The following is a 24,172-nucleotide window of genomic DNA, read 5'->3' as shown; positions in this document are numbered from 1 at the left end:
TTATAACAATAATGTAGGGACACATTTAAATACATTATTATATGGATTGCTATTTCAGATATTCTGTTACTAAAATTTGCTTATATAAAGATTGCATATGATGGAACCATAGTGGTCCCCATGGCTGTTACTTGAATCTGTTTATATTTAGAAATGTAATGTTTTTGGGGGTAAGAATGAATTCTATTCCCCTTAATAAAATGATAAATGGATATCTTGAATATTCCATCTGCAATAATGTGATTTGACGGCTGAGATTCTCTCATCATGTGGAATTCACAATTTTGAATTAAACCCATTATATCTTTTGTACAAACTATATCTATATATATCTTATTGGTTTCAAATACCAATCTATATATTTTAACAGATTGGTGAGGGACCCTATACCATAAATAATGGGTCTTCCAGGTGTATTGACTGCAACTATAGGTACTTTTTGTATATGATAAAATATAAGGATACCATCAATAAAATTGCATGCTTCCACAAACCTATGGCATGTTGCCTCTTTATGGGCTGTACTTCTAACACAACACTCGTAATCTGGACCTAAACGTTCTCAATAATATATGAAGTATAGTATATCAAGAATAAACATAAAATAATAAAGAACACCTAATCTTAAAGCTAAATCATTGACAGGTATTTTTATGAATTAAGACCTATTCTGAATTGTTATATTGCCTAAGGTGTGCTCTTTTAGAAAACAAATTTTTATAAGGTTAAATCAGGTCTACAGAGTGTTTTAGCATTTTACCTTCTGTAATAAAGATTTTGTGTTTAACAAGAAGGTAAAATTAACATTGTCTTGTAACTATATAAACCAATACCATCTAAAGCAATGCAATCAGCGACTTTATCAATTGCTTGTTTTGGATTTTTTTTTAAATGTGATTACTTCTCTCCCTGGCTGAACATTCCATGAGGATATCAAAGAATCCATTGTGGGTTACACAGTATGAAAATGAGTCCACCAGTATTGCTGCTTCATCCTCAAACTTCACCTAGAATGTGGTATGCAGCTCTTGAGACTGTATCCATAAAGGGACAGTCTAGTCCAAAAAAAACTTTTATTATTTGGATAGGGCATGTAATTTTAAACAATTTTCAAATTTACATCTATCATCAATTTTGCTTTGTTCTCTTGGTATTCTTAATTGAAAGCTAAACCTAGAAGGATCATATGCTAATTTCTAAGCCTTCGAAGGCCGCCTCTCATCTCAGGGCATTTTGACAGTTTTTCACCACTAGAGGGTGTTAGTTCATGTGTTTCATATAGATAACACTGTGCTCATGCATGTGGCATTCCTAGGAGCCAGCACTGTTTGGGATAGTTTGCAGAGGCTTAGATACAAGATACAAGATAATCACAGAGGTGTATAAATATAACTGTGTTGGTTATGTAAAACTAGGAAATGGGTAATAAAGGGATTATCTATCTTTTAAAACAATACATATTCTGGTGTAAACTGTCCCTTTAAATCAGGTACTATTGATAAAGAATGGCTAATAAGCTAATAAGATTAAAATAACTTACAGTAACGATTCTAAGGTGTTTGATGTTTTTCTTTGTGGCCATGCTTTTCACCCTCACATTTTATGTTCTAGCACCACCTTTGCATCCATGGTCCAAAGATGACACAATAGAAGCTCCAGATACTGTAAAATATTAAGGGACAGCATTTTGTAGAGAATAAAAAGAATACCAGAACAAGGAGTAAAAATTTGATGGTGTAGGCTTCATATGGCAATTAACTGTTAATAACATAACCTATTAACCCCTTAACCACCAAAATCCCAACATCATTAAACCTGCTAACCGCTATTAACTCTTAAACCAGGGTTTCTCAAAGCTGTTCTCGGGCCTCCCTAACAGACCAAATTTCCAGGATATCTGAACTGGAGCACAGGTGAAATAATCAGCTGATTAGTAAACATGGTTATTGACCTGCTCTCACCCAAGATAATCCTGAAAATCTAGCATGTTAGGGAAGCCTAAGGTCAGGTTTTAAAACCCGTGTCCTAAACTATCATAACCGCTTCTAAATGCCATACCCACCACTGCAATTAACTCAACCTGCTAAGAACCCCACCACAATAAACTCCTAAGATCTAAGATTCCCAATGATATTTATCTGCAAACTACAATAACCTCTAGCTCCAGTTACTAACCTATCTGCTAAAACCACCATTGCTGTTAAACTCCTGTTTGCAAGAATTCCACTGAAATAAAAAATCCTACCTGCTAAAACCCCCAACCACAATATATATATTACCATTATACTTAATACTACCATTTTACTCCAATCTACATTATTCTGGTAATCACAAAGAGTAGAGGAATTGCAAACTTAATAATTCTTATCATTTCATTTTGTCTTTAATCATGAGAAGACAATTCAGTGTTATAGTATTCTACATAAGGAAATTATTTCTACACATTATATATGGTACTATGCCAGCATGGTTACAAATACCTTATTAAGACATACCAAATCATGAGAGCTCCAATACCACAGGGGCTCAAGGCTTACTGTACAAGGGTAGTATCTACACCCTAGTCCAGCGGTCACCAACCAGTGGTCCGTGGTCCACTAGAAGATGTTGGTGGTCCTTGACACCATCAAGCAGGAATTTATTTCCTCTGATGGTGTCACCCCCGTCATGCCACAACTGCCTACAGTGCCTGGCTGGACATCAGTGAAAACTGACGGAGGAGGAGTTAAATTGCACGTTGCGTAGTACTGAGCAACTTGTGTAGCTAGATTGTATTTTTAACTATTCACGCCCGGTGTGCTGCTCAGAGAAATATGCTTCCATTCTAAAGCCAGCAGAGGTTGGTATAGTCTTGGCTTGAAATAGTGGAATTAAAGTATATATATATATATATATATATATATATATATATAAAAAATCTCTCTTATATTTCATTTATTTTCTTCCCTTTACCTGTCTCTTTATAGTTGTTTTCCTAATTCCTTCACAGGGACTTACATCACTGTTTGTCTTCCTCCCCTCCATCTTCTTTTTTTAAAAATGAAATATTAATTATTTTTTATTCTAATAATTTTCCGCACACAAAGCCATTTAATATTTTCCCATGTACAAATCCACCTGAATTCCAGTAATTGCCATCCAGTTGATCAGCCATATCCCACCAGTATTATAGTAATTGCCAGTAACATCAGTCGTGGTTAGCTCACATCCATAATGAGAGCTTTCTGATACAAACTTAATTTATGACTCCAATGTCTGTCCATAATAAGTAGTTTTGAATAATTCCTAACTGGGGAGGTAACTTGGAAAACTTGTGGTCCTTTTCTATTTCTATTTTTCCCACTTTCTGCCTCTCTGTTTCCAGCTCAAAAGATGGCACACACCCTTCATCTGTCATTTGGAGTATGCTCTTAGTTCTGTCATTCAGTTAATTCCAAAAAATAATTTATATATATATATATATATATATATATATATATATATATATATATATACATATATATATATATATATATACATACAGATTATAGAGGTTTGTACCTTTAAAAAAAAAATCATGTTAGTGGTCCATGGGATTCAAAATTGTTAATTTAGTGGTCCCTGAGGTCCGAAAGGTTGGCGACCCCTGCCCTAGTCTATAGATGCTGCAATCTCTAAGGAAGTTTGGTCATATGTTCGGCTTGCTCCCAGTAGTGCATTGCTGCTCTGGAGCTGACTTTAAATATGTGTTTAGTCCATTTGCAGGGGTTAAACACACAGTTATATACAAGAAATAGCTCAATAATATATTGCTCTAACATATTTAAGCATTTTCTTTTTCCACATTTATATCCCTTTAAGGCCTCAACAGAGACAATACATGGGTGTAAGGTCTTATCAGCTGTATCGCAGAAATATGAAATTATTTGACATCATTATTGGGTTTAGTTTGGTTTATTTTGCAGTAATATATCTATATTACCTCCCTACTCATTGTTTCTTTCACCTGCCAGGTGTCTGGTGTAAGTGTGACCTAGGCAGTCCAGAATTTCAACCTATAGCTCGATCCTTTCCAAGCGGCAGATTATTTAAACCACGCCAAACCAGACGTGGATTTTCGTGCTGACCCTTGCAGGGGCTGCCCTTGTGGAATTATTGTAAAAAAGGGGGCAGTCCCTGCAAGTGGCAAGATTTTACATTTTTTATTTTTGGTGAAGAATTTTGTTACGTTTTTTGATGCACATTAACAATATTATTTTTCCCTGTGAATTGTTATGTAAATGGTTTATTTATTACTTTTCTATGATTTTTAAATTATGAATTTAATTGTGCGCTTTTGTAATGTATGCATCTCCTTCCCATACGAAAATGCAGTAAACGCCCCCTTATAAAATTCCACCAGAGAAATAAAAGGGCTGGCAAGCACTCATAGAGGTGGGGGTCAATATTAATTGCTCTGTGTGTTAGTCAAGGGGGCATTTTCATTACATGTGAATGTTACTGTCAGTCTTATATGCATTAAAATCACTGCTATGTGTGTATTACTAGAGACCAGAGGGGGGAATCACTGTTTTGTGTGCTTTACTAGAAGTCAGGGGGCAAAATCACTGCTTTCTTTGTATTACTAGGGGATTGAGGTTGAAATCTCAGCTTTGTGTATATTACTAGAATCCACAGGGTAAAATCACTGCTGTGTTTGTTGCTGACTGTCATTAGGATACAGTTCAAACCTATATATGAACAGGGTTTATGTGGAGCCTAAGGTTTATCTATGGGAAAGGTCCATTACAAGACCCCACCTTCCTCCCTGCCCTGGTCACCCTCTAGTAGTCCAGTATTTGTGTGGCAAATAGCTGGTAACCCTAATCTCACCAGAGCCCCTCCTTATGCTGTCTTATAGCACTGGAACAAAGGCTGACCTGGTGGGAGATTTGTACAAAGAGGATTCTCTAAGAAACAGATCACCAGACCATACAATATAGTATCTAGAATGGATAGGAATGTTATGCTCCATACCAATAGGGATCCTAAGAGTAGAAAGACTAACAATACGCCCATCTTTGTTACAGATTACAGCAAACAATTTGATCACATTGCGAATATTATTCAAGAATGCTTACCCATTTTAAAGGGGGATGTGGACCTTTATGAGATAGCACAAAAAGGATGTAAATGCATTCCTAGGAAAAATAAGACTTTAGGCAATATCTTAGCCCCCAGTGAAATCAAAACAAGTTCACGTAAATTCACAAGTTGGTTGGAATGTAAGGGTCACTATAAATGTGGGGCTACAAGATGCAAAGCTTGTTTATATACACTGACTGGTAAAACCTTTCAATCTACAAATACACAGAGGGTCTTTTCTATTGATGCTTGCACAAATTGTCGCAGCACATATGTAGTGTACCTTGTTACATGCCAAGAATGCTTAAAGCAGTACGTTGGCCTTACCACCAGGGAAGCTAGAGAGCGGATAAAGGAACACATTTATGATATCAAATCTGATGACCCAGACTCACAAGTGGCGAAACATTTTAAATTTTGTCATAATAGTAGTATTGACAATTTAGTGTGGCAAATCATTGAATGGGTGAGGGTCCCTAATAGAGTAGGAGACAGAGACAAATTGCTTTGCATGCGCGAAGCATTTTGGATCTTCAAATTAGGAACAAGGGCACCCAATGGTCTAAACATACATACAGACCTTATAAATTGCTGGAGATAACTGTATTGTCAGTAGCTTCACTAAATGTAATTGTAAGAGAAACTGTAAATATACACTAATCTAACTATTTTTAGTCTTGTTTTCCAATTTTCTCATCCAATTTTACAGCTATATCTATGCTAAGGGTGAGATATGCAGATAGTGCCATGTAATCAAATTGAAACCATTACATCAGTTGATATCCAGTTAAGTAGTATAGTAATTTCTTTCCTTTAACTTTATACTCACTGTAATTGGAGAGTTTAAATTGTTATGTGATAGATAGTTTTTGAACTAAATGAGCCTAAATAGCATATGTTGAGATTATCTCTCATAAGTCTCTTATAATGTTAATAATACAAAGAGACGTTTTTTATTGCTATCTATACTCTAACAGTTTGGCCACAATGAATTTGAATAATGTTTAGATCAACCTATCTATGTACACAGTTTTGTATAGCTTAAGGAAAATTACTTATTCTTTTGTACTAATAATCTATGTGACTTGAGCAGATTCTATTTAGATCTTGCAATAAGAATTTGTATTGATGCTATAGTAAGAACTTTATTGTCTTAAATAATTTCATCTGCTATTTGAAATATAGCCACTATATATCAAGCTGGCAATAAATGAGTTAACTACAAACATAATATGTCACTGTGATTTACAAATTTAAGAGGGCTGTGAATCTAAGACAGCACGGTCTATGAATAAGGCAGGAAGCTGAAACATGTCAGACCGCTGCTGTCTTAGATCTGATTCGTTTTATGTGCTGTAAAGCTATTTTACATATTTTTTTGTATGGCAATAAAGATTATTTTTTAGACTCTTAGCCTGTGGCCCCCACTCGCCTTTTTTCTATCTGATCGCTGGGAGAGTTGGCACCCTTAAATTGGGCAGATGAAGAGTTTGAGGTTCTAGGTTTACTATCCTGTTGGCTGTCTTCACTAGGGAGTGCTACAATAAGGCTGAAGCCGATATATGAAAATGACTGCAAGGTAAGTTACATTTCCATTTATCATACATACGAAACATAAACAAGTTAAACTAAATTGTGTTGGGGGAAAATGTCATACCTTCACACGATTAAAAATAAAAAGCATTTTTTAACATATGAACACCATTTTACAAATAACACTAAAAATGTATAATGCATTTTATGATGTTCTCTCTTAAACAGAGCAAATTGAAACATGACTTTAATTTGCCTTCAATGGTACTTGAGAATTTCAGTTGTCTAAACCTAAATAAAACAGTGAGTTTACATTATTACCACTAGGTGGAGAAATCTCATCATATTTAGTATGTGTGGAACTTATCTACCATAAACCTAAATATAACATGTAGTAGATATTTAATAATACCATTTTTTTATTATATACTTTCAATTGTTTTCCATATTTTACACAGCTATATATATTGGTAATTTTTATAATGTAATTTTAACTACAACTAAAAATATTTCCCATATATATTCAGTCAAAGTACAACTTTATTCATTTAAATTTGAGTGCAGAATTTTAAGTAATTATTTCAGTTTTTAATGATTTTCTGATATCCTTGGTGATAAGGATCCTTCAACTACACCAGTTTTCTAAAGTGTAGAAATGACTTCCTGAAAAATTGTATTTTGGTAATTTTTGTCGTTACGGGTGTTACTTCTATAGCAAATAAAACGTTCAGTTGCTCATATTATTATTAAAAATAATTGAATAATTAGTTTAATATTTGTTTTTATGTCTGAAACAAAAATACATTGTGTACATGCTTCTTTTAATAAAAACCTTGAAAGCACAGTTTCAATTAAATCAGATTTCAAGAAACATTGGGCTAGATTCCATTTTACAAAAAAGACTACAAACATTGACCGTATGGTTGATATAATAAAAACATTTGAAATACAAAGAAACAAACATAATATTTGAAGCAAATAATATTTGAATGTTAAAAAGGGAAAAGTAACAAAAATATAGGGTGAGGGAGATAAAACGAAAAAGGGAAAAATGCTAAATGGGTATAACAGACAAAGGAATCTCAAAGCAATGCTATTTTTAAATGAATTTCTATTCAAGTGTCTGTGCTACATTATCAGGTTTTTAACGGATTTGGAGCTTTGTCAAGCTGTACCACTCGCTTGTTTTCCACTAATATATAAGTTTTGGTTTATGTAACAGAAGCCTAAAACTTACTAAACCCCATCTTGAAAAGCCTAGACCCTCACCAGTACATGATTCCCAGACTACCCTATCCCTCCAAAGCAGACAGCTAAAACTCTACCACCATCAAAATGTGACCTTGAGCCTCCTGGAGAAGAAGATGACAATGTTTGGTAACTAATTGTTTAGGGAAAATTCAATTAATGGGACAGTCTACTCCAGAATTAAATTGTTTAAAAAGATAGATAATCCCTTTATTACCCATTCCCCAGTTTTGCATAACCAACAAGGTTATATTAATATACTTTTTACCTCTGTAATTACCTTGTATCGAAGCCTCTGCAGACGTATTTCAGTTTTTTTGTCAGACTTTCATTTTAGCCAATCAGTGCTGACTCATATGTAACTCAACATGAGTGACAACAATGTTACCTATTTGGCACACATGTACTAGAGCTGTCTAGCAGTGATAAACTGTCAAAATGCACTTAGATAAGAGGTGGCCTTCAAGGGCTTAGGAATTAGCATATGAACCTACCTAGGTTTAGCTTTCAACAAAGAATACCAAAAGAACAAAGCAAATTTGATGATAAAAGCAAATTGAAAAGTTGTTTAAAATGACAAGCCCTATCTGAATCATTAATGTTTAATTTTGACTAGACTGACCCTTTAAGGACAAATGGTATGGAGTCACTTTCTCCATAAAAGACATATCAAACCAAACATGAATGAAAGAGGAACACATATGTGTGGTACGTGTTCCTTTTGTACGTATATTTTACATGTGAAATATTCCCACAGGTGATGAAACAGCTAAAATGATTAATTTCATGACATGTAGGATAATGTAATATATTGTCTACAATGCTCATGCAATCTTAGGTATATTGGTATGTCAACAAGAGAGCTCAGAACTCTAGGGGAACATATATGTAACATTCGTAATAGTAAAAAGGATCAGGAGAAAGGAAAAGAAATTGACATCAGTAGTACGTCACAATAAACAAAATAGTAAACCTGATCTGAAATGTTTCTTTCTAGAGAAAGTGCAATTAGGCCTTAAAGAGTAAATTATAATTTGCATGTGAATAATGTGGCTTGTATCCTCTAGTACTGACATATGCAATGACATGTTAACTACTTTTAAAACCATTTCATGAACTAAAATGTTGAAATAAGAACTTGTATGCAAGGACTGCATTTGTAGCAGTTGGGGGTATGGAATTTAGATTAAGGCTGAATATAGTTCAGTGTTTCTTATAAGCAGCGGAGTGCATATTGCATTGATTTGTATTGTGCTCTGTCGTTATATATTTACTATAAGAGCTATAAAGTTGAAAACAGTAAATGGTAGACACAAAACTGAATTAACCCTTAATGTACGTGTAATTTAATAATGGATACATATGTGTCAGGGTGCCAGGAATCAGACTGAGACGAGAAGTGCAAAAATAATCACACCTTTATTAATAGCAAAAAATAATAAAAAGTCCACAAGTCAAATAACAAGCCAGGAGTCAAAACCAGAGCTGGTAGTCAGACGAGCCGAGTCAGGAGCCAAAGCAAATAGCCAGACGGGCCGGAATCAGGAACATGGAAAACAGCAGAGTCAGGAACAAGCCAGGGATCAGGAACCAGGAAGGACGTCAGGCAGCCAGGTAATACACAGGAACTCTCACAAAAAGGTCTGAGACAGCGCAAAGGCAAAGCATACTGAACAGAGGCCCTTTAAATAATAAGTGATGATATCACAATTCTGAGACTGCATCCTGTCTCACATGGATGATGCACACCAGTCTGGCCATAAAAGGAAGTGTAGGAAATGAGCAATATGTATGTCATATATGATAAAATGTTTCCTTCCTATTGTGAATCAGCTATACAGATTTTAGCCACGCCTTCAGATGATTCTGAACCAATTCTTTTTTTTAATTTTTTTATTATTTTACTGAGGTTTTAATAAACATTACTATAAGATGAAGCACTGGGTCGAGATACACAAATGACCACATCACATGAATGTACATATCTCTTGCTGACAAAACAATAACAATTACAGAAATATTAGAGTCACATAAACATTTGTGGTACCATTCGATAATATCTTATCTAAGACATATATAGCTAAATAAAATCAATTGTGCAAAGAAAGACAGCGCCTCATTGTGCAAGTAGGTTCCAAAAGAAGGAGTCACAGTGAAAAAATAACAGATGTAAATATACTCACAAGAGTATTGGCACCCTTGTTGAAAGAGGTGCGAATAAGCAGACTGACGTTTTATTCAGCAGTCAGTACGCTGTAACCAGATGGTATCCAGATTTCCAGGCGAGTGGCTGTGGGCTCTCCTCCGTAGATAAAGTCAGAATCCTCTGGAGCCGTGCTGTATGGGAAAGCAGCGGGCAGCTACTCTCTGCGTGTAACAAACACTAGAAACTGGTGTTTGGAAAGAGCAGTGCTCAATGAGATAGAAAAGGTAAAACTGTCTACCAGTGACAGAGTAGGCTTGGCAAGCAAAATAAAAAGCCGAAGCAAGTCAGGCTGAAGTATAATAAAATAAAAACAATTTATTACATGAGCTTTAGACGCATTTCTCGGCCACAAGCTCCTGGCCGTTTCATCAAGTAAGATATATTTTAAGATATTGAATATATCTTACTTGATGGACTATCAACTATAAGAGAAACAAAAACAGCAAGCAAAAGACATTTGGTGCTATTTGTGGCAATTAGCACTTATTGTCCCCAAATACTTTAGCCAACTCCCACCTTCAGTCCTTTTGAAAAGAAGATGTTAAAACTGGGGGTACAGCATAAAAATTTCACTCAATCAACGTAAAGCGACTGCATCCACAAACCAGGCACAAAAGTCTGAGGTGGTACTACCTGAAAGCGTCCAAATTTAATTCCCACTGTCTGTATATCAACAATGAAAGAGGCCAGGGGGTGTGGGTTATTAGTATAAGTTTCATGCATGGCCACTAATCCAGTATGCTTTAACTGTGAAGCAGAGTCCACTTTTGTCTGTAACAGAGGGCTATATGTATTAATAAAACCTGTAGTGGGGTCTATAAGTGTCAAACTGTCGAATATCTGGGATTTTGTCTCTGTGCTGAAGAGACATTTCCTCACCATCTATGACAATACAAGCTGCTGCTGCATATTCTCCACCTTCGATAAATTGCGTAGCGGTATTGTATCTGATCTTAGTCTGCTTTACTAGGGACTGTACGTCTCCTGGAGTATGTTGCTGTGGATCGCTAATGGCAGCTTGGTCTAAGTGCTTTGGCACTACAGGCCCTTGTTCAGAAGGCAGGTTATACATTTTCGGAAGCGCAACTGACGGCTGCGGCCTCCGAATTATTAAGCCGCAATCTTCTCTCAGGGAATTGAATGCTTCTGCAATCACTGCATTGAGCTTCTCAAAGTGATCTACAAGCAATGCCTCCACCTCTAACAATCGTAACTTAGCGGCTGTCTCCATTTTGACTATATCAGTTGCGTACTTCTTTTTTTGTAAAAATTGTTCTCCACTCTTTGTCTTCGTCCTCTTTTGCCTGATAGTGTAGTAAAACAGTCTCAGGTATCAATATCCACAGTTCAGATTATTACATTATCCAGAACAGTTTTATTATCCTATTACAGGATATCGTTACCTCGGAGTTCGGGGGGGGGGGGGGATATTGTGACAGCCCCAGACCTATGCTCCATAACCCATACAGGATCTTCTTCTGTTTCTTAACTTAGTTGCAAAAGTTTGCAAAGATGGCTTCCAATCCTGAGAATAAGAGCATAGGCAGGAACACCGTCAAAACATCCAATCTTAGAGAATATCTGTTCTCAGTAATGAATATCTGTTTCAGAGTAATAAATATTATAGGTTTGGTATGATTAACTAGTGAAAATAGTTTCAAGCTCAGAGAGCTTCACTGAGACTTGTCTTCCTGCATTGAGTGTGCCTCTGAACCAATTCTATTCAGAAAGGAGGAATGCAGATGCCCAAAATTTGGTGTGTCTTTAAATGGAACATAATGATTTGCTTATGAAACTATAAATACCTATGTGGGGCTGAGGCAGCTTACACCTTTGAGAAAGCCAAGACGAAATGCGTGTCAGGCGTTCACCTTTGGGGAAACATCAGTACTGTACTTTGTGAGGAACTAGCTAATAGTGCTTTTCTTTTCTGGCTGCAAATGGAGCATGACTGCACCCTAAACCTTTTTGTTAATATAAGTGTGGAAATCAGCTATTGAGAGATCAGGCAAAGCCCAAACATTTGTGGTTATCGCACAATCATAGTCAATTAAGTCTAAAAGTGTATACTCCGTAGATGTTGCGCCTACTTATGGATTAAACCCGATCAACATAATTTGATTTTACAGAGTAGTGTTGTTATTGTCTGTTTCCCTGCAGTGATTACTGTTTATTTATTATTGTTTTAAGTTTTTCATGTCACAGAACTTGGTATCTGTGTTTTTATTTAATTTAATTATTAAAAGGCATGTTATTTTTTTCCGCCCTGTCTACAGGTATTGCTAATATTGGTAAAAATTTGTGTGCAAAATAGTGTGTTTCTATCATATATTCTATAACCACTTGGCATCCCCACACTGTTGACACATCTAAGTATAACCTCCGGAGTGGGGAGTGGGATTTGATGTAATAATATTTTAAATTTGCATTTCCAGTGTTCACATCCATATTTCTTGCAAAATCAGCTTAATGTTTGATCAAAAAAAGTTTTTTTAATTTTACAGATTTTGTTAATTCAGTGTATTTTGATTCATGCTTTACTTATCCCATGTTTTGTATCCATAGATAAGCAAGGCCAAAAGTGTAGCTTTTTCTTGGCAAATCCCACCCCTCCTAATTCTGGGCCAGTAGAACACATATATAACATAACCAATAAGATAAGACAACGTTGTTAGATGCTTGATCACTGCAATGGGGACTATTAAAATGCCACACATATCAGGGTTGCTAGTAGTCTGTATAATATTGCAATAATTAATACTATAAGGAGGAAGGAAAATTTCTCTCATAGTAAATTTTATTGGATGGAAAAGTTGGTATTTAACTATGAGGGGTAGGAAAAAGCGCTGGAAATATTTGACACTATGCAGTGGAGGCTCCTCCATGTGTGCACTCCCGCACGTGCCTCCCTGTCAGATATTGAGAGAAAAAAAAAATATGGGAATAAAATATAATTTTTCCAATAGCCCCCTATTGGAAAAATTATATATATATTTTTTTTTTAACTTCCAAAAATCATAAAATATAATTTTTCCAATAGCCTCCTATTGGCAAAATTATATTTTATTTTTAACCCCCAAAAATCAAATTCTTATGTATTCTTTAAAATATAAGCCCAAAAAAATTTTGTGTGTGTTTTTTTTATTTCCATCGCACGTGCGGTTAGAGCCCTATGATGCCTGTCAGTGATGTCTATGTGTTCACTGCAGGCATCTGGGCAAGCCTCAAATGTTTCTATATCAATCCCTGATTGCACACGCTGAACTGTGCGAGAGTGGGGAGGGACATGTTCAGCCTGTGTTCTGATAGGCTGCACGCCACGATGCCGTATACGTCATCACGGCGAGAGTGGGGAGGGACATGTTCTGACTGTCAGTTCCGACTCAGTAGTTCAGCCTGTGGCACTTGTTGCAACTTGCAGCTCGCTGATAGGCTGCACGCGACGATGCCGTTACGTCACCATGGCTCAGCCTCCTCCCCCGCATCAACGGCGCGAAAAATTCATTGCTGAGTTTGCTGTTGAGCGGAGAGGAGTGACTGAGCTCACAGTGACAGTCTCTGTTGAACTTGTCTTCTTGACTAAAAGTTTTAAAACGCATAAGCATTTGCATTAGCAGTGTTAGCACTGACTTTGTGTCTGAGCCTGAGTCTGTAATATATATTTAGAAGAGCTAGAGCCGGCTTGCCTACTAGAGAGGGTCAGAGGGAGTGGAGGCTGACTGAGCCGGAGCAAAAAAAACAACATTAACTGACTTAGTTGTACTTGTCTTGGGCAGAATTTTTTTAAAAAACACCTGCTGAATAATTATTAATTATAATTAAATTTTCTGAGAGAGGCTTCTATCTTAGTTAGTTCTTGCCTGGGCTGGGGCCCTGTCCCCTGATAATTTTGTCAGACAGAGTGAGTCAGTCTGTCAGACAGTGTCAGTTTACTTTTTATTAATTAGCAAATTGCAAGTTTTGCCAAAAAATTTAAATGTTTTTTTTTCTCTAAAAAGCAGTTAACTGCTGCCTGTGCTGCTATATTAACATAACTGTACAATTAAATATACATTTTAATTATATTAGTTATATTACCACAAGTTATTATATATTATTATATATTTGAGAACAACCACAAAACTCTTACTAGTTTTAGACTGTAGTTGACCTTGCCCGTTGACGGCTGTCACGGCTGCTGCCTGCTGTAATTATACTAGTTAAAAAAACACTATTTTAGTTTAGAATTATTAGCAGATTGCAGAGAGTCTCAGAGTTTTAAAAACAATTATATATTTTATAACAGCTTCACAGCTACTTACCTACAACCGCAAAACTACTTGCCTACTAGTTTTAGACTGTAGTTTAACTTGACCTTGCCCGTTGACGGCTGTCACGGCTGCTGCCTGCTGTAAATTAATTATACTAGTTAAAAGTTAAAAAAACACTATTTTAGCTTAGAATTATTAGCAGATTGCAGAGAGTCTCAGAGTTTTTAAAATAAACAATTATATATTTTATAACAGCTTCACAGCTACTTACCTACAGTCCTACAAGTTATATATTTTAGAACAACCGCAAAACTACTTGCCTACTAGTTTTAGACTGTAGTTGACCTTGCCCGTTGACGGCTGTCACGGCTGCTGCCTGCTGTAATTATACTAGTTAAAACACTATTTTAGTTTAGAATTATTAGCAGATTGCAGAGAGTCTCAGAGTTCTTAAAACAATTTCATATTTTATAACAGCTTCACAGCTACTTACCTACACTCCTACAAGTTATATATTTTAGAACAAACGCAAAACTAATTGCCTACTAGTTTTAGACTGTAGTTGACCTTGCCCGTTGATGGCTGTCACGGCTGCTGCCTGCTGTAATTATACTAGTTAAAAAAACACTATTTTAGTTTAGAATTATTAGCAGATTGCAGAGAGTCTCAGAGTTTTTAAAACAATTATATATTTTATAACAGCTTCACAGCTACTTACCTACACTCCTACAAGTTATATATTTTAGAACAAACGCAAAACTAATTGCCTACTAGTTTTAGACTGTAGTTGACCTTGCCCGTTGATGGCTGTCACGGCTGCTGCCTGCTGTAATCAGTGGCGTCACTAGGGTTGGTGTCACCCGGTGCGGTAAGTCATGGTGTCACCCCCCCCCCAGAAAGCAGACACACACAAAAACACAGGCAAACACACATACAAACACTCAGACACACTTAAAAACATACTGAGATGCACACACAAACACTCGGAAACACACTCAGACACACACACAAAAACACACACACAAAAACACACACACAAAAACTCAGACACACACATACAAAATATGTAAACTGCACTGCATTAATTATGAAGCTCATGCTCCCTGGCTCAGCAGAACATCAAATGAAAGATAAACAGAGCACTCAAAAATAAATCACTGAAGAAAAGGTTTAGGCGCACAAACTATGAAAATTCTGCTCTCTGACTCTGTTCCAAGTCTGTCAGTGCACAGCCCTGGGCTGCATGTCACTGAGCAGTGAGCACAGATAGGCAGGCAGGTTTAGGCTAGCAGCGCAACTTTGCAAGCCCCACGGCACACCCACAACATTCATAGTGAAATTGGGCAGGGGAGGAGCAAAGTACAAACAAGCAAAAGCAGCCAGGAAAACTATTTGTTGAAATTGCAGTACTGGCTCAAGGGGCAAAAAAAATGTGTGGCTACAACTTCCCCAGTCCCACTAATGTTCACAAATGCCAGCCTCTAATAAAGTAATCTATGCATCTCAACATTGTATTTCTTTGAATTTCAATAAAATGTAAAAAAAAAAAAAAAAAAAAAAAAAAAATTTTTTTTTTTGGTGTCACCCCCTGGAGGGTGTCACCCGGGTGCGGCCCGCCCCCCCCCGCCCCCCCTAGTGACGCCACTGGCTGTAATTATACTAGTTAAAACACTATTTTAGTTTAGAATTATTAGCAGATTGCAGAGAGTCTCAGAGTTTTTAAAACAATTACCAGTATATATTTTATAACAGCTTCACAGCTACTTACCTACACTCCTACAAGTTATATATTTTAGAACAAACGCAAAACTAATTGCCTACTAGTTTTAGACTGTAGTTGACCTTGCCCGTTGACGGCTGTCACGGCTGCTGCCTGCTGTAATTATACTAGTTAAAAAAACACTATTTTAGTTTAGAATTATTAGCAGATTGCAGAGAGTCTCAGAGTTTTTAAAACAATTATATATTTTATAACAGCTTCACAGCTACTTACCTACACTCCTACAAGTTATATATTTTATAACAGCTTCACAGCTATTTACCTACAAATTGTATAATTTATAAAAGCTGCAAATCTAATTATCTACAAGTTATATATTTGATAACAACCGCGAAACTACTTGCCTATTAAGTCAAGTTTTATATTTTATAACACCAATACTACTTGTCTAAAGGTTATATATATATTATAACAGCAAAACTACTTGTCTCAAAGTTATATATATATATCTATATTATAACAGCAAAACTACTAACCTACAAGTTATATATTTTATAAGAGCCGCAAGGCAACTTACCTAGTTAAAGTTATATATTTTATAACAGCAAAGGACTGTTCTTTGTGTGTAAACTAACAGTTAAGATGGCACTTAGTAAAATCAGTGTGTCTGAGCTAAAGCAATTACATTTTTCAACGTTACCCATGGAAAGAAAAATTGAAATTAAAATGCTCAGGCCAACACCTAGGCTTAACCTTATCCAGGTGACAAAATGTAAAACTAGAGATTTCAAAAGAGAATTCAAACCCGAGGTATATGATAAATATCCATGGATTTGTGGCTGTGAATTATCTAACAGACTCTTTTGTTTTTATTGTCTCCTGTTTGCAAAACAAAGTGGTGAATCAAGCTGGGTGAGTTATGGTGTCGCTGATTTATCACATTTAAATAAAAAAATAAATTAACATAATTGTTCACAATCACATTTAAACTCCACATTAGAGTTTAATTTGCTAGGAAGGGTTGATATTCGACAACAACTTGACAGTGCATATCGTTTAAATATTAAAAAACATAATGAGCAAGTAACGAAAAATTGTTATGTTCTTTCGAAAATAATTAATTGTATTTTATTTTGCGGCGCATTTGAACTTGCACTTCGAGGACATGACGAACGCGAGGATTCATTAAATCCAGGCATTTTCAGAGGTCTTATAAACTTCTCAGCAGAACTTGATGCATCTCTAAAAGAACATCTCGCTAGTGCCACTGTTTTTAAAGGAACGTCAAAAGAAATTCAAAACGATTTATTAGACTGTATGCTTACTGTTTGCCAGAACCAAATAAAAAAGGAAATCTGAAATGCAAGTTTTGTAGCAGTGATAGCAGATGAAATTACTGATGTTTCATCTGCCTTCCAATTGGTTGTTGTTTTTCGATACATTATAGGTAACGGTCAACCGGTTGAGAGATTCTGGGAATTCACTAATCCAGCTGGACATGATGCAGAATCTATAGCTACATGTATCCAAAATACTTTGGAAAAAGTTATAGACAACCCCGAAAAATTGATATCCCAGAGTTACGACGGTGCAAGCGTGATGAGTTGTCAGCATGCAGGTGTTCAGGCTATATTTAAACGTACCTACAAGAATGCACATTTTGTGCATTGCTACGCACATCAACTCAATTTGATTGTCAGCCAAGCAAGCAGTCAGAATCAACAAGTTTGAGTATTTTTTTCTAACCTTAGTGACATTACTAACTTTTTTAGTAACTTGCCACAACGGATAGCTATTCTAGATGAAACTGTTAGAAGAAGGATGCCTCATGCTTCAGCCACCAGGTGGAATTTCAAGAGTCGAACCGTCAATACAGTGTTTGAAAACAGGGAACAGTTAATTGAATGTATGGAAAACATAGAGTCAACATCGAAAAAAGAAATAGCAATAAATCAAGCAGGGGCTATTCGGCGTATGTTACAAGACTCGGTATTTGTGTTTTGGCTTTCAGTTTTTCACAATATTATGCCACATGTAGATGTGTTATACAACCAACTTCAGAAAACACTAACAGACACGGCACTTATTCGAAAACATGTTAACACTTTCCAGCAGACAATGGAAAACGAAAGGAAAAGAATGGACACAGTGATCATGACGATATCAGAAACAGAGGAAACATCAAGGAAAAGGAAGAGAGAAAATATTCACATTACTCAGACTGTGGCAGCTAAAGAGATATGCGATGTTATCACGAATCAAGTAAAAGATAGATTTTCTTTTATAACTCACTACTCAGCTGTTTCTCTCCTCCAAGCTGAAAAATTTGCAGATTACGAGAAAAATTTTCCAAATCAGCTTCTTGAACAAACATCAGCTGTTTATGACATATTACAGAAAGATCGCCTGAAAACTGAACTAGGAGTAATTTACAGAAGACCAGATTTCCGAAATATGAATGGTGCCATCAGTCTTCTACAGTTTGTAATAGAAAATAACTTGGACAGTACTTTCTTGGAGACCTACAAACTGTTGCAAATTATTTCGACTATTCCCGTGACAACTGCTGAGGCTGAGAGATGTTTCTCAACTTTAAAACGAGTTAAGACATTTCTAAGGAGCACCATGACTGAGGAAAGATTGACTGCTCTAGCCATGCTCACAATTGAAAAACAATTGATCAATGACATGCCTACATTCACCGAAAATTTTATTGATTTATTTGCCTCAAAAAAAGACAGGCGGATTGACTTAATTTACAAAAATTGTACTTGAGTTATCAACATTCTGTTTTAATCTTTACCTTTGAAGTTAATTATTAAGCATTAGTGTAATAGAAATAATCTTCTTTTGTAGAAAGTAAAATGTTGGTGTATTTATCTTAATGTTGCCACGGCCTTTGGCTGCATTGCCTAATATCGAACACTGGGGGCTAGGGCAACAATAATTGAGATGTGGTTTTATTTCTCTATAAAGTGGAAGGTTCTTTAAATCCAGGAATATATATATTTTCATAAATGTACATTCAAGATACTTATTATTTCGCAGCTTTGATTAATCATTTGGTTACTATCTATGTTATTATATAATTTAACTGAGCATGTATATTTTAAGACTAGACATGGGTATACTGAAGAGTATGGATTCTTGTATATTAATTTAAATATTAGACATGGTCATAATATTAAATATTATAAATATATATATATATACTTCCTACTGATAATATCTTAACAGATTAACTTAATAGTCATTTTGCAAACAGGATCTTGTTTTTATTGTCTCCTGTTTGAAAAACAAAGTGGTGATTCAAGTTGGGTGAGTTATGGTGTCGCCGATTTATCACATTTAACTACAAAAATATAAATAATTGCTACCAATCACATTTATACTCCCCATTAGAGTTTAATTTGCTATGAAGGATTGATATTCGCCAACAACTTGTGTCAGTGCATATTGTTTGAATGTTAAAAAACACAATGATCAAGTAACCACAAATCGTTATGTTCTTTCCAAAATTATGAATTGTATTCTATTTTCTGGCGCATTTCAGCTTTCACTTCGAGGACATGAATGAACGCCATGATTTATTAAATATTGGGAGACTTAAAAGGATTGTAATTTAATACTTAGTTTGTATGATACTAATAATCAGCTATACTATTAACTATTTGAAATCAATTGATTAATCATTTCATATTCTGATATTACATTGCATTTAATTAGAATTCTGTAGTGATTAATTTATTGTAACAATATTTATATTTCCTTATTATCCCACTTTAATATAAATATATTCCATATTTGAAGTCATTCCTTAATAAAGTATAGGAGTATATAAAACTATATGAAAATTAGGTACAAGTCATTTCATATGAAATTTTGTCTTCTATATGCTTGCATCGATTCTGAGCTAGAAAACCTTTCCAGACGTATATGTGGATTCACACCTTCAAAAGTATTGTTAGTCTCATCATTTGTATATCATACAAGGGATAATTACTTACTTTCCTGAAGATTGAGCATATCTGAACTAAAGTACAGAATTGTTTCTCTGTCACCCCAGAGAGGTAACATGGTTATCTTGTTTGTAAAGATCTAATCTCATTAAGCGATGAATTAAAGAATCTTTTGAAGCTTAAACTTTAACACATGTTCCCTTTGTATATTTTATAGATATCCTGCCTGTGAGCTGTATTGGAGCATAGTATTTATATATAATTGATGTTACATTTCATAAAAATATATTTCATATCTGAGTACATTACTTTAATACAGTTTGAGTGCATGAAATCATATACAGTTCTTGTATGCAAAGGTTTAGGCACCTCTGACAATTTCCATGATTTTCAGTTATAAATAATTGGCTGTTTGGATCAGTAATTTCATTTTGATCTATCAAATAAATGAAGGACACAGTAGAAATTCAGTTGTGAAATTAGGTTTATTGGATTAACAGAAAATGTGCAATTATTAGACAGGTGCATACATTTGTGCACCCTTGTTATTTTGTTGATTTGAATACCTGTAACTACCTAGCACTGATTAATTGGAAGACAAAATTGGTTTGGTGAGCCCATTAAGCCTTAAACTTCATAGAGGTGTATCCAATCATGAGAAAAGGTTTTAAGGTGGCCAATTGCAAGTTGTTCTCTATGACTCTCCTCTGAAGAGTGGCAACATGGGGGCCACAAAACAACTCTCAAATGACCTAAAAACAAAGATTGTTCAACATCATGGTTTAGAGGAAGGCTACAAAAAGCTATTGCATAGATTTAAGATGTCAGTGTCCACTGTGAGGAACATAGTCAGCATGGTGAGGATATGGAAGACCACAGGCACAGTTCTTGTTAAGGCCAGAATTGGCAGGCCAAGTAAAATATCGGATAGGCAAAGGATGATAAGAATGGTCAAAAACAGCCCACAGACCACCTCCAAAGACCTGTACTACTGGGAATATTGTTGAGGGTCTCATGGATTCCACTCAATATCAGCAGATACTTGAGAATAATGTTGAGGAATCAGTCACAAACTTCAGTTGAAGTTACCCCCAGGCCGGGTCTGGATATTTCAAGAAGACGATGACCAAAAACACTGCTGGTTCAAATGGGTGGGGCCATTTGATGGGCGTGACTTTTGCAAAGGGGTGTGGCTTTTAAAAATGGGCGTGGCTTGTTAAAATGGGCGTGTTTTTTAAAAGGGGGCGTGTTTTTTCAAAGGGGCATGGCTTTCTAATAGAGGCAGCCTCTTGTGCACCCCCATCCTAAAAATTCACCAGCCGCCACTGACACTATGTATGCAAAAAGTAAAAAATAAAATCCCTAAACAATATTATCACATGCAACAACTTTCAAATAGATAATTTACTTTAATTTGAGAGGGCAAAATGATCTATTTGAAATGTATAGTTTCATCTTACCTTATAGAATTATGAGACACTGGAGTGATTGCTGAGGTTTCACCAAAGGGAATACTTTTCATGGAAAATTGGGGAGAGAGGGAATCAGTAATACAGTATTGTGTATAATCAGCAACAGAAGAGAGAGGGGGTAATTAACGCAAAAATGCATACTCAGCAATAGGAGAGGTGCTCATTAACACAAGAATGCATACATAACATGAGAGAGAAGTGATCATTAATGTAATAAGGGTCATCAAACATGTGAGAAAGGTGCTCATCAACACAATAATGTGTACCCAAGAACAAGAGAGACAGATAATGATAAATAATTTAATGCATAACCAAAGGTGATAGATAGCTCATTCCTACAATAACAGTTTGTACTCAAAAAAGAGAAAGAGTTGCTCAGTAGAAAAATAATTCAAATGCAACAAGAGAGTGAGATGCTGATTCATTAAATAGTTCCTCACCAACAACAGAAAGAGGTGCTCCGCAACACTGTAATTCATACCCAACAACATGAGAAAGATGTGCTCAAATAACAAAGTAATAAGAAATGGGGAGGTTCTAAATGAAATAATAATGTGCACACACCAACATAAGAAAAGGGAGGTCAGTTCCAGAATAATGAAATTTTGCAACACTGATCTTACTGTAGGAATATTTATAAAGATTTGGGGAAATGAAAATTATAGAAGTTCAAAAGCAAACTCATTTGCAAACTGATTTACACTGTGAATATCTGGATCAAGAAGGTAATCTTGGATTAATAAATGTAGCGAGAGGATAATACCCGACAAGCATACCTAATTTTATGCGCGGACCATGGGTTATTGAAACTTTTTTGCATAATATTTTTTCATGCATGGTAGCAATACCATGAGACTTATGACAAAGAAGGGGAATGTGAAGTAATCTAAACTGTAATGTTTTTTGAGTGAGCCTACAGTTGATAGAAGTAGCGGTCATCATACAGCTGCATCTTAACATTCTTTGCCAACTCTAAACTGGTGTTTCTCAATCTCCCTGGATTTCTCCGACCAGGGTGATTGACAGCCTCTGCTTGTGCACTTTTGGCCCATGACTTAACCATTGATCAGCCCCCCCCTCCTTTGACATGTGCAATTTTTGACCAAGTGACTAAAACGTATATGTACTTTATTCTTAAGTGTCTATTTAAACTTGGAAATGTTGTAAAGGTAGTAACATACACACACTCAGACACACTCATACACTGAAACACACACACACGCTCACACATAAGGATTCACATATAGACACTCTAGCAGACACGCAAAGAAACACACTCAAACACAGACACCCAAACAGACACTCAGCACTTTTTTACATTGACCTGACAAGTAATGAAGTAAACTTTTACATTGACCTGACAAGTAATGAAGTAAACTACAGTTTTGTAAAAAAAAAAAAGGAGATTTAGAAAACAAAATATGGAGTTCTGATTATCTTTTTGTAAAGGAAGATGCCAGCTAAATGATGACAACAACAGCATGCAGTGACTGAAAGGAAGGGCCCTGAACTGCCTAAACAATAATTTAAAGGTTAAATTGTGGATTGGTGACTTCCGGAAAGGTCTTGTTAGTCTCAAAGTCTGTAGAAAGTAGTGAATAATAAGTAGTAAGGTCAAAATGTCCTAAAAAGGAACAGACAATGGACACACACACAAACTCAAACTTGCACATACACTCAAGGAAACACAGACAGAGACAGCCTCAGAAAACACACAAAGACATACAAACACACACAGAGACACCCACAGAAAACACACAAAGACCTACACACACAGAGAGACAACCAGATAAAACACAGAAAGACATACATACACACACCCTCACTGAGATATCCACAGAAAACACACAAAGACATACAGACACCCTCACAGAGACACCCACAGAAAACACACTCCCTCAGAGAGACATCCACAGACATACATACATCAAAACAATTAATGCACAGAAAATGTCAGATCTTATCACAAAAATCTGTATGCAAATGACATAAGAACAATACTCTCCTTGTGTAACAGACCGCTGCCTTCTTGCAGTCTCTTCCAAAGGACTGTAATGGATAGTGTTATGGAATAGAGATGGCGCAGGTCCTGTGGAATTCTTATTAAATTTCTTTGTCTGACTCTGCAGATCTCTAATAGTAAAAGAGAAGGGCTTGATGTGTTTGTAATCATTAAATAATAAGAGTCCAGTATACTCACTCCATAAGTTCTGTATGTTCAGCCCGTCTTATTAGGAAAGCCTTTTAACAACACACAGCCAAACTGTGAATAGAAGGATATTCTATTAGTAAAATAATAGAATATTCTGTGAGTAAATAAGTAGTAACTTACTCCATTGGAGATCGAAGTCCAGTGCAGACACAGCAAATCAGCACAAAAAAAGCAAAAAAGATAGAATAAAAGCAAAGCTTTAATGAAGCTCAACGTGTTTCAACTATTAAAAACAGTCTTTTTTAAGAGCAAATTAAATCAAGTGTACACAGAATATTCTATTATTTCACTAATAGAATATCCTTCTATTTACAGTTTGGCTGTGTGTTGTTTAAAGGCTTTCCTCATAAGACGGGCTGAACATACAGAACTTATGGAATGAGTACACTGCACTCATCATTTAATGATTACAAACACATCAAGCCCTTCTCTTTTACTATTAGAGATCTGCAGAGTCAAACAAAGAAAT

The sequence above is a fragment of the Bombina bombina genome, chromosome 6 (assembly GCF_027579735.1).
Source record: "Bombina bombina isolate aBomBom1 chromosome 6, aBomBom1.pri, whole genome shotgun sequence".
Lineage (NCBI taxonomy): Eukaryota > Metazoa > Chordata > Amphibia > Anura > Bombinatoridae > Bombina > Bombina bombina.
Note: the sequence above shows the minus strand (reverse complement) of the source record.